Source organism: Neomonachus schauinslandi, chromosome X (assembly GCF_002201575.2).
Source record: "Neomonachus schauinslandi chromosome X, ASM220157v2, whole genome shotgun sequence".
In the NCBI taxonomy this organism is placed as follows: Eukaryota; Metazoa; Chordata; class Mammalia; order Carnivora; family Phocidae; genus Neomonachus; species Neomonachus schauinslandi.
In genome coordinates, this window is record NC_058419.1 from 121,787,565 (window position 1) to 121,803,908 (window position 16,344).

Sequence of the window (16,344 nt, forward strand, 5' to 3'; positions counted from 1 at the left end):
GCTTTGTGGAAAACCCAAAATAATCTACAGACCAGTTACTGAACAGATGCAAGAATTCTCCAAGTTAGGCTACCACAAGATCAATATAAAAGTCATAGGACATTTAAAGATATTAGAACTGACTTGGAATAAATATTTTTTAAAATTACGGTTTATCATAAAATCTATAGTACCCAGTAAAGGTAAACACGCTAGTAGAAGTTTATAGAGAAACACCTTAAAGTAGCCTTAGGTACATTCAAGAGTCACTGATAATTGTTGGTTCAAAACTGGACAATTCATCATTGGAGGAGAAGGAATGAACTGATCCAGAAATATACCAATCCATGTATGGAAACGTGACATAATACAGAGGTAGCACTACAGATCCTCCATGACAGAGGGGCTCATCAATCAATGTGATGGGATGATTGGTGATCGATAGAAAAAAATAAAGCACATGGGCTTTTCCTCTCATATCTAAAATAAACTTCATTACTGATAGTGAAGAATATGAAAAGGAAACGTGTAAGCAACTTTATAAGGAAATATAATGTTTCTCTGGGAAGGGAAAATGTTTGGACCTAATCCACCAAGAAATCCCCCAGCATTCTAATCCACCTGGGGCATTTATTGGGTTACCTTCAGATTTAAAAACTCATGTGTGCATATGATTGAAACAATCTCATTCTTTACATAAAAGCATGTTCCATTAAGAGCAAATGCTTGACTCATTCTTTCAAACTTTCCAAGTTTCCAATGGACAAGTTTATGACTTAGCGAAATGCTCCCTGGATGCTGTTGAACAATTTTGTAAATTGAGTTGGTGACCTTGACCCAGAGCTCCTCCGAAGAATTGGGTTTTGATGAATGAACAATCAGATTAAGGTATCTGCATCAATCCTCTGTTCATCTACAATTATTAAAACTTAAAATTGCATAAGGCCCTTATGACCCGCCCCCTCTAAATGGGATGTAATCAAAATAGAATACTTCCCCAGCATGGATCTGGGAAAATAAAGGCTTCTGTTTGTTTCTATGATGTGGAGGATGGCACAGACTCCCTTAGCAATTCAACCATTAGGGGAATTAAAAAAACAGCTCTGGAAATCATCGTATGTTTAAGCTAAATGCTTGCAGGAGTCTTTCAAGAGATTATTTTAGTATACAAGCCATGCATTTTTAAAACACACCCTAGGAAAGAAATCTGGGTGCGAGGACCACTGATATGCACAGATAAATTACTGTGTTTCCAAAGTTCTGTAATTGTGATGTTGTAAACTAGCCAGATCTCTCCTAAGACCAATAGGAGCAAGACGTTTCATTTTGGTAAACGCTCCAGGAAAAATATGTTTTTAATAATACAACCTTAAGTGTTCACTCTGATCGGCGGCACTGCAGTGCGTCTGTCATAAAGGCTGCCTGGGAGCTGTGGTGCCCGGAGCCAGCTGAAAGAACAGAGGTGTACGAGGTAAACTTAGCCAAGGCAGCCCTCACAACTCACTCCACGGCCTACAGAGTTATTCCTGTACGCGTCTTAAGGGTGCCCTTCTTCTGCCCCTAGAAACACAGTAAATGATTAAACTCTGAATTCTCTTCAGTCTCTCCATGAAAACAACCTAAATGCCAATGTTACGTTGTGGGCTTTATTGAAAAAGCAATTTGTTGATCTATAGTTTATACAGTTGCATAATATCAGAGAATGAGATTAGAAACCTACATCCCACTCTCTACCCCACAGGAAAATGTTCTCATTCTACACTCAGAGGTGCAAAGAAATTGTATGACTTCTCGATTGGTCAAAAAGTTGATCTAATCTTTCCCACCTCGTTAAGAGAGGGAGATGATCACACACCTTTCAACCCATCAAACCAGAGCATGACAGATTCTTCCACTCCGTCTCTTGTATGGCTTGGGCTTTTGGGTAAAGGCTCAGTCTTTATATCCTCACTGCCCCATGCTTTGCTCCTCGCCAGCATGACATCCACATCTATAGGCAAACTACCATGACCTCATAGTGCTCGGGAGAAGGAAGACTTAGATCCACGTGGGTTCCCTGAATGCTCACTCTTCTCTGCAGCAGAAGAAAGCTGTGTGGTCTGGCTCCTGGACTCGGTTATATATCAGGGGAATCTTTTTTTTTTTTTTTAAAGATTTTATTTATTTTAGAGAGAGAATGAGATAGAGAGAGCATGAGAAGGGGGAGGGTCAGAGGGAGAAGCAGACTCCCCGCCGAGCAGGGAGCCCGATGAGGGACTCGATCCCGGGACTCCAGGATCATGACCTGAGCCGAAGGCAGTGGCTTAACCAACTGAGCCACCCAGGCGCCCTATATCAGGGGAATCTATCCTGCTGGGAGGGTGTGCCATATGTCTCTGGTTTCCAAGCTGTACATGAAAGACTAATCTCCCTCTCCCCAGCCTCTGTTGACCCTCTAACCTTCTCAGCACCTCAATATCTCTTCATTACACTTGCATAAAATTCTCCATTCCCTACACGTCCCACAAAGGCTCACAGGAGCCAAAGGCCACACCCTCAACCTACGAAGACAGGTCCTTCAGACAATGTCTCCGTAACCAAGTAAGACTACGAGCCATTGTGAGAATCGGCTTTCTCTGAGAGCCTGTCATGCCGCCAGGAGACACCACGGAGACAGGATCCAGCACTCCAGGGCACTGTCATACTATCTCAATGTTTCTACAGCTCCATCCTAAAACAGTTGAGGGAAATGAGGGTCCTGGTTTCTAATCACTTCACACTCCTGCTTACAGTCTACCAGGAAAAAGGGGTAGGCTTCCCAGTTCATTTCCCATGTCTGTGTCATATCCTCAGTTAGGATGGTGCCAAGAGGCCAGCTCAGCCTTAAGAACTGTTACAGCCTGAAAATTAGTGACCCTCCAAACCCTTTCCCCAATGGGATGGTATTTGGAGGTGGGGCATTGGCAGGTGATTAGGTCATGAAGAGAAAACCCTCAGAATGGGTTTAGTGCCATTATTAAATAGACCCCAGAGAGCTCCCTCACCCCTTCTGCAATGTGAGGAAATAGCAAGAAGATAGCCATCTACGAAGCAGGAAACATGCTCTCACAAGACACTGAATCTTCCAATGCCTTGATCTTGGATTTCCAGCCTCCAGAACTATGAGAAATGAATTTCTGTTAGGTATAAGCCACCGAGTCTGTGGTATCTGTTATAGCAGCCCAAAAGGACTCAGACACGGGCAGGAATTCTCACGACACCACTGAAGAAGCCTGATTTGGCCAGACATTGTGATTGAAATGTATTATTCAAGGGATCTGAGAACCAGATTAATAAAAACAAAAATATTGTCCCAGTCAGTCACATCTCACTTAGCAAGAGTGCAAAGAATGTCACCCAGTGGAAGAACACTCCCTGAGTTTTGAGCCAATTTCATCTCATGCCTCCTCCACTCTTTTATTTACTGTTTAACAACTCTTTCACAATGCCACACCATAGCAATAGATACCAACTCGGGCCGTAACATGATACTCCACGCCGTTCCTCATGCCTGCGCATGAACCCTTTCCAATGACGACACTCAAAGCGGCTTGCAGTATAGCTTAGTAGAGGTCAAAGTATTTCATGCAGGACCAAGCTTGGGAACAGATTATTTATCCATTTTCAGGCCCCTGGGAGTCTCACCTTTGAACCCACTGCAATATCTCAATTCAGGGGCCTCTGAGCAAGGATGTTTTGTCTAGATGCACATAAGGGTCACTAACAGAATTACAGACCACTTTCCAAGTAAGCCCAATATTGCGATGTGATAAAAATAAAAATGAAAGAGAAAGTTGCCTGATAGGAAGTAAGGGATCCTCGGTGAGACGGTGACCCAGAGGGCGGCACAGGGAGGTCTGTGGCTCAGGCCAGATGAACTGTCCAGGGAATAGCATCTGATCAGTTGAAAGGCTGCAACCTGCCACAGGGACCGTATCTTCCTAATTACTGATCAGTCCTCTGAGCAGGACCATGTTGCCAGACATAAAAGAGGATGCTGAGCCCAGCCATCTCGCTCTGGTCTTAACTGAGGCTCTGGATCCCCCATTCTCATTGGGTGAATGCAGGGCCCCAAAGTAAAGGCAATCTTGCAAATCTGTTAGGGCAACTAACGGGAACGGGAACGGGTCGCTGCCCACAGAGAAACACAGGTCTGAATCCGTGTGCAGAGCTGGCGACGGGGAATGGAGATTGGGGAAGAAACGACGGCTGGGGCAGGGCCAACGGTTGATGGGGATGGGTGTGTTCTCTACATGAAAGGGTGTGTAGGTGTCACGAAATGCAAACCACAGGGCAAGGAAGAGGGCAGCCCACAGAACCTCTAGAGAGCCTCGAGGGGCTCTGCCACCTGCTAGCTGTTTGACCAGGGGACAGCTTCCCATCTCGCGGGCCGTTTCCTCACGGACAAACTGAGAATAGTCACACCTAACTCTCAGCGCTGTCTGTAGGGTTAGAGACAAGTCCTCATCACAAATCCAGTCTTTATATCCTCACTGCCCCATGCTTTGCTCCTCGCCAGCATGACATCCACATCTATAGGCAAACTACCATGACCTCATAGTGCTCGGGAGAAGGAAGACTCTTTAAGGACAGTACTGCCCGTGTGGTTTAAGCACGGGAAATGATTATTTTCTTTTTATACTATAGGCCCCTCTTGTATACGATTTCATAGCATATACTATCTGTGGTGTAGGAACCCACTGGTCAAATCAAGCAGTGGAAGTACATTGGTAAATTCACTTAATAGATTTTATTATTATTATTTGTTTGATAGGAAGAGTGTGCACACAAGCAGGGGAAGTGCCAGGCAGAGGGAGAGGGAGAAGCAGACTCCCTGCTCGGCGGGGAGTCTGCTTCTCCCTCTGACCCTCCTCCCTCTCATGCTCTCTGTCTTTCATTCTCTCTGTCTCAAATAAATGAATAAAATCTTAAAAAATATATATATATATATATATATATAGTCGATTAATTTCCAGCTCTGTCCCTTACTAGCTGGTTGACATGTTACAATTTATTTAAGCTCTCAGAGTCTCCACTCCCTTGGCTCCATAAAGGAAGTGTTTCATGAGGTTTTGTGAAAATTCAAAAATTACACGTGTAAAGAAAAAAATGTATGTGCATTTCTATATATGCATACAAAGATGTGTGCATATATGATTATAAATATATATACACATGGTACAGATATATTTGCAAACATACATACATGTATGCTCATATATGTATGTGTCCAAACATATAAATATTATTTCATTTCCATTTCTTTTGTCAAAATCTCAGCAAGTAAGACTCTCTTATGCTCTATTTGTCACAGACAGTAGCCTTCTATCACTTATTATTATAGTGAAGGTCACTTGTGAGTTTGTGTTTAGAAAACGTTTTCTGGAGCCACCTGGCTGGCTGAGTCGAAAGAGAATGTAACTTTTCATCCCTGGGTTGTGAGTTCAGGTCCATGTTGGGTGTAGAGATGAAAAAAAAAGAAAAGAAGAGAGGAGAGGAGAGGAGAGGAGAAGGGGGAGGGGAGGGGAGGCGAGGGGAGGGGAGGGGAAGAGAAGAGACAAGAAGAGAAAAGAAAAGACAAAGGAAAAGAAAAGATTTTCCATATGAATTCACTGCACGTTGACCATTGGCATAAGCTGCTATCACACCAAGTTACACAGTTGTCCAATTATTTCGATCGTAAAGGGTTATATTGCACTTCCTAGGTCAAGTTCGCAACTTTCTATAAATTTTAGGACTTCTGAATATACAGTCTGATACCAACATTTTATAGCATGTCTATCCATCTTTGAACAACACATTCTGTGTCACTGCTATAATCCAAGCTTGAGTAACATCCCATCAATGAAAACACAGGTATGCATGTCTCTGAGTTAATACACTTTTATTATTATTTAATAATAAATTTATTATTCATACCCTGTGTTTTGGCCATACCCATACCTGAAGTTATACTTGTGGATTCATCTCTGTTTCCTCTGTGTGTGTGTGTGTGTGTGTGAATAAGATTTCAGCTACACCATATTGTCATTTGTGTTTTACACTGCCTTTGGAACTTGACACACTCTTTAGGGAAAAAATGAACAGAGTAAGAATTTCTAGACCTCATACTGTTCCTATGTTTCAGTTATTCTGCTTTTAAAACCACATTAAGACGACCTGTAATGGCCCACATGGTAAGAGTGTCATGGTACAATTCACTTCAATGTTTGTCTCTCCAGGACGGTGTACTGAAGAAATATGAGGGAAGTGACAACACGGTCTTAATGAGGATCATACCCCACAAAGAGACCATTTCCCAGACTAATGGCCCCTTTCAGCTGCATAAATGCCAAGGCAAGGCAGGGGGCCTTCAGCTGGTTACAACTTTCTAATTCTGTGAGCTTCCTTCTGTAGCAGACACTGATTCACGTAGCAAAACTCAGTGCATTGGATAGAGAGCAATGGTTTGCTCACTTCCTAGTAGAGCTATTTTTCTCTTTGTCTTAGACCCTGGTTTTCATTCACTGCTCTTCTCAAAAAAGGTCTTTAAGAGCATGTTCTACATCTCTATAGCTGAAATATTTGATCATTGAGTTAAGTTTTGCTTTATACTGTTTTGTTTTCATGATATTTGACAGGAATTATCATGATGATGTTGCTTCTCAAAGTTTCAGCTTGGGGAGGGAGCAATGACTTCAACTGTGGGCCTGATATTAATGCAGAGTACGGGCTCCCACTCCAGACTGACCAAATGACATTCTGAAACCTAACAAGATTGCAAGGTGATCTGTGTGTGTCTTAAAGTTCGGGAAGCAAAAAAGTGAGGCATGGCAAGGCATCTCATTTTGTAAATTCAGCCCAATGCTTTTCAAATTTGGACACACGTTAAAAATCACATAAGAAGATTTTTTTTTTTTTTAAAGCGAGGCACAGGGAACCCCGAGCGAACAGCCCGAGGTGCCGAGGTTTATTTTCCATAATCTAATATACCTTCTACAATGATATAGGTCTATAATGATTTACAGCAGGGGCTTAGTAAGGCACATTCTTCCACGTACACAGGGTTAGTTAAGCAAAGCAGTGGGAGTGGAGAAGGAATAAAGAAATCTGTAACTGGCTGTGATCAATTAATTGTAAACACCATTGTACTCTGACCCACATAAGAAGATTTAACAAGAGATTTTGTTACAGTTGTTCCATGGAACCACTGGCACTTTTTAAATGTACCCCTCCTTTGGGCTAAGGTGCAACTGCCAAGATTAAGAACTGTTTTAATTAGTGTTGAGAAGAAAATTTTAAAAAATCCCTAGGCTTTGCAAAACACAAAATATGAAAATTGATTTGTATGTATATACATACCCACACACAATCACAGACAAATTTTTTTACCGAACCAAACAGCTGATCGTGGATGATTAGAATTAAAAAAAAGGGAGTAGTGGCTGGCTCAGTGAGTAGAGCATGACTCTTGATCTCTCGGGGTTGTGAGTTTGAGCCCCACACTGGCTGCAGAGATTACTTAAAAAAAAAAAAATCTTTTAAAAAATCCTTTAAAAATGCAAGTAGTATAAAACAACATGAATTGAGTGGATTTGAAAGTATTCACAAAGAGAACCCAGACATGATTGGGACCAAGCGGAGCTTTTGACTATTGAGAATGTTTACTCCTAAGTGCCATACAAGCAACTAGTTCTGAGTATTTAAAAATGCTGACACATGCACACATCCAGACCTGAAGGATCTGAGATCATTCCCTACCTGCAAGTCAACAGGCTACCTGCCACAGGTTCATGATTGTTGGCAGAAGACAAGACATCCCGGGTCAGAGAAGAAGGAAAGATTACTATTCACAACACAGCAAGAGGAGGAATACTACCATATTTTCATCAGTTCTGCCTGCCCCAATGTCCTTCAGGGTGAAGCAGAGGTGCTGGGATGGAAGCCTACAGGTGCTGTGGGTTACATGACAGGAGAGGAATCCTGAGCTTGAGGAGCCTGAATGCTTTATAACGGGAAGTAGGCACTGAACACCAGTGTGGTGCTGCCATCTTCCCAGGAACACATTTCTAAGGGAACAAAAAATACCATATCAAAGCTGTGAAGGATTTAGTTTGCTAGAGTTTTAACTAATTCCAATAGGTTAGGTCATCTAAATGTAATAACAGTAAAAAAAAATAACAGAGAAAACAATTTGTAGTCTAAATTCGTGAAAACTGGGTTAGGCAGATGTACTTTTCGATTAGGACTTCTTAACAAATGGTTTTGTCTTTGTGTGTGTCCAATCAAGCCAAAATTTTACACAGTAATTCAAGTATCTGTGGGTATTCTTCTATCACTTTCATTAAATCATCTTTATAAATTAGAAGTTTATTAAGTATGCCTTGACACTTAACATATTAATAAATGTAAGTCAAATATTAATGCTTATGTACCATAATAAAACACTGAAACTGAAAACCTGTAAAAAGGAGACATTAACCATATAATTATCTTCTCACATGGGAATTTGCTGGTGACATAAAATGGAAGCAACAGGAATGACAACTGGTATCCATTAAGTGATAATAATTTGCCAGGCACTCCAGTAAGCTTTGTGTGTAAGTGTCCCCTGTAATGTTAACAAAACCTTGGCACCCATAGTGTTACAGGTGTACCTATTTGATGCATGAAGATGTAGAGGTTTACAGGGCCTGCCTAGTCTAAAAAGTCATATTAACTGCAGCAAAGCTCTGAAGGCAGACATGACCAAGTTATTCACACCCGCATTTCTGCTAACGAAAACACAAATTAACAGCGTCTTAACCAGGGACCCTAAACGCATCTGATTCTATAGACAAAGTAATCGTTTCGTATTTTGAATCGTTTCATTTTTTCAATAGTTATGAAAACTATTTAAAAGAAGAAAACACCTAAATTAGTGCCACCTAAGCCTTATGTAAAATTACACTGTATTTATGGTCTCCTGGATGCTAGAAACACAGGCACATTTCATCCATTGTCTCACTTTATGAAAACAAAAATCTAAAAATGTGCACAATCTCGTTTTTTAAACAATAAAGCTTATTCTTTGTATTTCATTCACATTTCCTCCTTATGCAGGCACACATTTTACAGCTGCAATCTTGCCATGAATAAAATTTGGGTTTTGTCTTTGTCATTTAATGGACACAAATATTTTGTTCTTATATAAACACAGGGATTATCATTTTAATGGCTGTGCATTAGTTCTGTCTGTTTAAAAAAACATTTCTCACTCATTTATCTACTAACATGGGGCTGTTTTTAATTGCCTTTTTCATTCTTTTGGGTTATTTCCAAATTACATATATATAAAAGCAATATTAGACAGTAAAGTAGGTATTCATTTCTAAGCCACTTTAAAGGTCTTTATCAAACGGCCATTCAGAAACTTTGAACCAACGATCTGTGATTACAGGACTTTCATTATAAACTTAGTGGCATAGTGTATTACCATTATTTTATATCCCTACACTCCAAATTTATTAGAGTAAAACCAAGTGTCATTTTCTTGTCTGTGGATGTAACTGGTTGCGAGGAGCACAGCCCTCTCAAGCTAACTCAAAATCTCCTAATATACTGTTCAACCACAGCTGGCGGCAATGGAAAATCCATAAAGCAGGGCTAGGAAGCAAAGAACGGAAGAAAGAGGAGGAGGATCTGCAGGTCGAGAGCAGAAGGGGCTCCCCCATTATCTCTCTGCTTTGTCCAGCTCCTCTCCTTACTCCTTATCCAAGAAGAACCAACACAATCTCTTGAGTCTTTCACAGTAACAAACTCTTTAGAGAAAATTTGATTTACTTTCCATCTTGCGATGGCTTCTGCCCCAACTTCCAAAACTCCAGCCACACATCTCCCCGTCTCCGCCGCAAACTGCTGACACAAACGGGACTTGAGAGTTATGGAAAATTCTCAGAGAAGAGAGATAATTTCCTTGAAGGACAGGCAGGTACAATGCAAATTCCGATTCTGTAGGTCTGAGAATCTGCATTCCTAACAAGCTCGCAGGTTATGCTCCTGATCTGGGGACCAGACCTTGAGCCACAGACAAATGGGCCACTGGTTCTCGAATCTGGCTGTGCAGGAAAATCACCGAGAGTGGTTTAACATTACTATGGCTAAAAATCCTAAAATTGAGAACTACATTGCTTCTCAACAAAGGCAATTCTCTTCCCCGGTGGATCATTGGCAATATCTGGAGACATTTTTGGTTATCACAACGTAGACAAGGGACACTAGGTTACATTCATGGAAAAGTTCGAGCTTGGAGATGCTGCTCAATACCTTGCAGAGCACAGCACAGCCCCGGAGAAAGCATTATTCAGCCCCAGTGTCAAAGCTTGCAACGTTGAGAAACCCTTGGGGAGCTCTTACTCCAAATCATGCCTAATACATCTGCTGTTTACTGGTACAAAATTAACATCAAAATACTTCACTGATGGATGATTGGCTAATATACGTTGAAACATGTTAACTGAGCAATTGGTGTTAATAATTGGTTTTTTATAATGTGATATAGAATAGTAAAGGCCAGTGCTGTATTTAGTTCTCTTATCAAATACAATAGGACAGGAGAGCAGAAGTCTGCCTATTTTGGCTAATTTTGGAGCGCTCACCCTTGTAATTGTTCTTTCATTTAAACCACAAATCCTGCAAGGCAGATTTTTGAGAATGATTCGTTGTGCTGTGATGCTTTTCCATCTCAAATTCTGTAGGAAAGGCTTCTGTGTGTTTTAACATGTTGTTCTTTGCATTGTGCAGTGTAGCTAAGTGCTTTATAAACAGGGTGTTTTATGACCTACTTGAAAAGTAAACTACCCTACATCTGCAGGATGAAAGTGGAGGCTGGCTTGGACCACTGAATCAAAGAGATAAAGTTAGCACTCTGCAGAAAGTTGCAGGGGATGCTTCTTGGAGAACGACTCAGGAAGGGCTTTTTATGAATTTTATTTCATGCAGCAGCTTATCTTGTATTTTCTGTATTTCCTTTGGAACTCCGCAAAAATTCTTCACAGAAGGAAAAAAAAAAAAAACCCTCAGTTGGCATTTTTACTGAAGCACAGAAACCAGATATATGAATCAAACAAATGAAAAGAAAGCATATATGTCACCCAGAACTCCAGAAGCAGAAAATCAAAAGACTGGAAAAGAGTAATTATCAGGAAGTTTTATAAAATTCAAAAAAATGACATTAATGAAAGAGCCTTCAGTGCTGATTCCAAATGTTCACTCATAGCTCTACATAAGTAAAAAACATATGAATAAACCAATGACCATCAACTTCTTTTTTTGACCATCAACTTTTGATTAAGTGTGTGTATATATGTGTGTATGTGCAGCATCGATGGACTTATGAATGCCGAGGTTCAGGGGACAGATTTTAAGCTTAGGTTGAGGTTATTCTAACACATGAAAATGCATCTATTTTATTTTGCCACCTTATTATAAGATAAAAAGACCAAAAAAGGAAAAAAAAAAGAGTAGTTCGAGAATAGAGGGTATCATGAACAGAACGACTATCATTCCCAATCGTTGAATGGACCAACCAGTAATCACCACTGATTGCTAAATATTCAATAGTGTTAGGTCATTACAGAGACTCAAACTCCAAAGGAGCTTATTTAAATACTTCTAAAGTAGTCTACGTATGAAACAGATTCAGACCGTAACGTCCCCCTCTTTTTTTTCGGCTTACGAAATAAATTATAGTCTAGTCCCAGCACATTTAAATATCTTCCCAGGACATCACAATGGGCCCTCCGATTTTCTACAAGACCTCTGTGCTGTTTCTCCAAGCAAGAGGTGCTCCAGCTGCCAAGACCAAATCAAAGAGAACCTTAGCCAGATCCAATCTAAGGAGTATTGTGGTGGTGGATGGTGAGCATATTCCACTTTTGCAGTCAGGCACTTCACAGAAAGACCACGCATGGTTTGGCCAGCGCAGCACTTTCAGGTTTGCGACATAGAACCAATGTCCCAAAGGAAGCTGTCCATTGCATCTATCATCTTTGGCCCGGTTATGCAGGAAGTGAAACTAGCGATGTGGCTAGAGAACCTCCCTTCGCAGCTGGCTTCCCTGATGAGACTCCTGCTCACACTGTCACCACGGATTGCATCTCTGCCCACCAAGCCCAAGACTACAGGTGTTGGCTTGATAGTTTTGGGGCAGGGTGGTGTGGTCATGACAGTGAATGTCTGATGACTTTACTCAAGGAAAAGGAGGAATATGATGCTTGATCTTCATGAAGCCAAGACTGTGGGTCAGCGAGTGTCTTTAATCTCTAACTTCAGATTGAATTTCCCATCGTCAGAGCTCCCCAGAGTGGCCAAGTCCTCCACCAATGAGAAAATGGGCCACTCTGCAGATGGACTGGCCACTGCCTTTGCTGTTTCCCAAATGGAACAGGATGAGTACACCCTGTGCTTACACAGCTTGGCCAAGAAAGCACAGGACTCCTGTCTGATGTTCTACCCTTCAAAGTACCAGGAAAAGATACAGTTCACAAACATGATGGCATTTCTCCTTCCTCTCCTGAGCAGATGGGCACACTCAAAGCTGCATTCATCAAGCCCTATGGCACCCGGACAACTGTAAATTCTTCTTTCCTGACTGATGGTGGATCTGCAATGCTGATTACAGCAAAAGAAAAAGCTCTGGCCAAGCATGATCATCCGAAGGCTTAAGGGAGAGAGTTTTGTGCATGTTTCTCAGGATCCAAAAGATCAACCTTAACTTGGACCCACATATCCAAAAGTCCTAGAAAGGGTAGTATTAACAATGAATGATATTGATGCTTCGGAGTCTCAGGAGCTCTTCTCAAGTCAGATGGTGGCTAATTTTAAAGCCGTGGATTCTGACTGGGTTGCACAAAACTCCCCGGAAAGAAAAACCAAGGTTAGGTCACATCCTTTGGAGAAGTTTAACAACTGGGGTGGATGGCTGTCCCTGGGACACCAATTTGGAGCTAATGGCTGCCAGTTGGTCAAGGTGGCTGCCAAGAGATCATACAAGGCTTAGTGGCTACCTGTTCAGATGGAGGGCAGGGCGATGCTCTATCAGTGCAAGCTTATCCAAAATAAGAGAAAATAAGGTGACATGGGGGCTGCCTGGGTGGCTCAGATGGTTGGGCATCTGCCTTCGGCTCGGGTCATGATCCCAGGGTCCTGGGATGGAGCCCCACATTGGGCTCCTGGCTCAGCGGGGAGTCTGCTTCTCCCTCCCCCTCTGCCTCTCCCCCTGCTCATGCTCTCTCTCTCTCTCTCTCTCTCTGTATCTCTGTGTCTCAAATGAATAAATAAAATCTTTAAAAAAAAAAAAAAGGTGACATGGAACACTCACATTAGGCAGTGCTAAATGAAATCTGGATCTCCCAGCTCCTCTTAGGAAAACACAATTTGTGGCCTTCTGTGAAATACTTTGGAATTAAGCCTTGCTAGTGTTCTGAGCTTTCCAGTAATCACAGCTTACCATTACTGCTCTTGGAGGAATTTCTTAGTGAACAGAATTTCACACACTGATACGTTTAAGCAACTGTTTTTGGTCTCTATTTTCATTAAAGACTGAGTGGTTGCACTTTGGGAAAGAGGTTAGCTGAGATTTGGAATCGTCTTTGTAACATTTCCAAATTTTACCCCTTCCTATTTGTGACCTAAAGGTAAGTGTTTTCTATAACATACAAACCAATGTGCCTAAAGAAGCTTACTAGTGAAATGATAATTCAGTTTAAATGTCACTGAAAACTTATAGCAAATGTTTAGATACATTTAACCTTAATGAGGTGAAAAATTATTAAAGAAAAAACAGAAATAAATTTTATAGTATATTTCATTTTTTTTCTTATTAAAAAGAGAGTTGGGGGGGGGTCTCAGCTAACTTCCCCAAGTCTGTGATGGGGATTTGTGAGTAACTAATATTTATTGAGTAGGTGCTGTGATTTTTTTTTTTTTAACATTTCTTGCATATTTCATCTTCACAGAAACACACTGAAGTAACATGGAATTTGTAGAGAAAAAAAGTGAGATGTGAATTATCTTTGCAGGAGGACACATAGCCAATATTGGAATTGGTGTCTGAACCCAAAGCCGAGGGTCTTAGACCATATCCTACTCTCTCATGTCACTGGGGATCTTCCTCCATATTTTCCAGGAGGTGGCTGCCCAGACTCATTTGAATGTATATTTTGACTGGAAACCTGGACTGGTCTCCTAAGCCTTTCCACCAACCTACTGCTCATGCAGATTGATTAGATAAGAGGTAACAGCCAATATGGATGGAGGAGGTCACTGAGACAAGTGGATGAGTTAAACCACAGCCAGCTCCCAAATAGGACACTGGACCTTGTCTCTACATTTGGATTTGTGATTCTCCTCAGCGATCTGACTGCCTTCTCTCTGGGGTAGAGCTTTGTAGTGGGGATTTTCAAACAATCCAGAGCTAACTGGGATGTCCTGCCAGATTTGGGGATGACCCGCTGCATTCACATCGTTTTACTAGTGTGTCCCTGCTCAGGTACTCCACCAGCACTGAACAGTGATGTAAAAACGTGTGGAGACCTTGAGTGAGTCACACACAGTGCAAGAACCAGAATCATAACCTCGTGAGGTTCAGAAAAGCGGAGAGAGATTTTTGGAGGAAACAAAGGAGCCCCAGACATGGACTGGCTCCTGGGCTTTGGCCAAACCCCCCGATAATGGCAAGTAGTGATCCTGCCTGCCCCCCACCCCCTGCCATGCTCTCCCAGGACTTATCAGCAGAATCATGTGATAAAGCATTCTGTAAATGGATCATGGAAAACCCCGTAAATCTAATCACTCCATACACATTGTTACACCGTGTACCTTTTTGTTGTTAACAATCCAGACCCTCCTCATAGGCACATATTTTGGACCTTTGTGACTTTAGAGGTCAATTCCTATTCATTATTACCAAATAATTATTTATTGTTTAATTTTATCATACATGTTTATGTCACATTAATAAAATATGTGTGTGTGGGTGTGTGTATATTCTGGACATTGTCCCCTATTTTGGTCATATTTATCTTAAAAGAATCCCTTTAAATAAAATTGTTTGCTTCCCATAGGTTTCAAAGGACTTTCAAGCCTTGATTTATCGACAATTATCTGTGTAGGACTAAATAGGTGTCCTTTATTGAAATGCCAGACTTAAGCCCTTTAAACTTTGAATTTTCCAGCTCTGTAGAGTTGGTTCTCATGCATTAGAGTGAGGATATGCTCTCTCTTTAGGGTCATCAGCTTAAAGATGAGCAAAGGGTGTTTGGCTAAATTAGGTGTAGAAGGAGACATTAGCATGTGGGCTTAATTCCAGGCAGGCAGTCAGGTGAACTCTTGTGAAGGCAGAGCTCCAAATGTTGGTTTTCAGGTGGAACCCATGTAGAGAGGGTGTGCTGCAGGGGAGGGCAGAGGGGAGAATGCTGAGGGTGGGGTTATTCTGAGGGCGTGGCTAGGCTCGGGGCATGGCTATGGAGCTGTGTGTGCTGCAAACTTCTCCTATAGCATGGAGACTGACTCTGAGGATGCCCGGCTGGCTGACACAGGGGGAAATCACATGCACCAAGGACAGGCAGTATGCGAGATCAAGTGACAGGAGCCCGAGCCTTGTCAGCCTTATGACTAAGTGATGCGGAAGCCACAGGGAATCCCCTGTAGGTATAGAGAGGATTCAGGAAGGGAAGCCAAGTGGCAAGATCCCAGCCCGCAGTATAGACACAAACTTTACGTGGGCACAGAACATTTTTCTCCAGGTGATTCCATATGAAGCTGTTAAAGCTGACCTGGACATACAGAAGACTGGATATAAACATGACAGTGAACAGATGTGTGTGAAGTTGTCATAAGTCTTTGGCTGAGGGGAATATCTACAACATGCCTGATGCTGATGCAGCAGGCTGACTTCACCACCTTGCATCTGATGTCATAACATCAGATGCAACAGTGCTGGGCTCTTCAGAATCAACATCTGTTGCCTTTCCCCCATCAGGACAACCACGTGTTCCAAAAAATAGATTTGTGCAGAACGTGTGTTTGCTGCCAACTCACCCAGACATGCCCCTAAAAGAAATACTGGAAGACTTCACAGGATTCAGGAGCATCTCAGGTATCTGCAGGTCACTCTATATTTTAATTCCTCTTTCGTGAAGAGTTGAGTAATAAGTCAAAATGCGTATCTTCCCCAAAGGACAGATGCTTGTGTATGTGCCAAAAGCAATATGAAGAACCTCTGTGGTTGTGATTAAAAAAAAAACAAAAAACAAGTATCTGGCTCTATGAGAGTTATTTCTACTAATATTTTTTAAATGTATGGGGAAATGTTGCTACACTCTAAGT

At 41.7% G+C, this 16,344-nt stretch overlaps 1 pseudogene; it reads left to right on the forward strand.

Annotated features, from left to right (window-relative positions):
- LOC110569754 overlaps positions 1-13,077 on the forward strand; it is a 40,742-nt pseudogene extending 27,665 nt beyond the window's left edge.
- Positions 13,078-16,344: the final 3,267 nt, after the last annotated feature.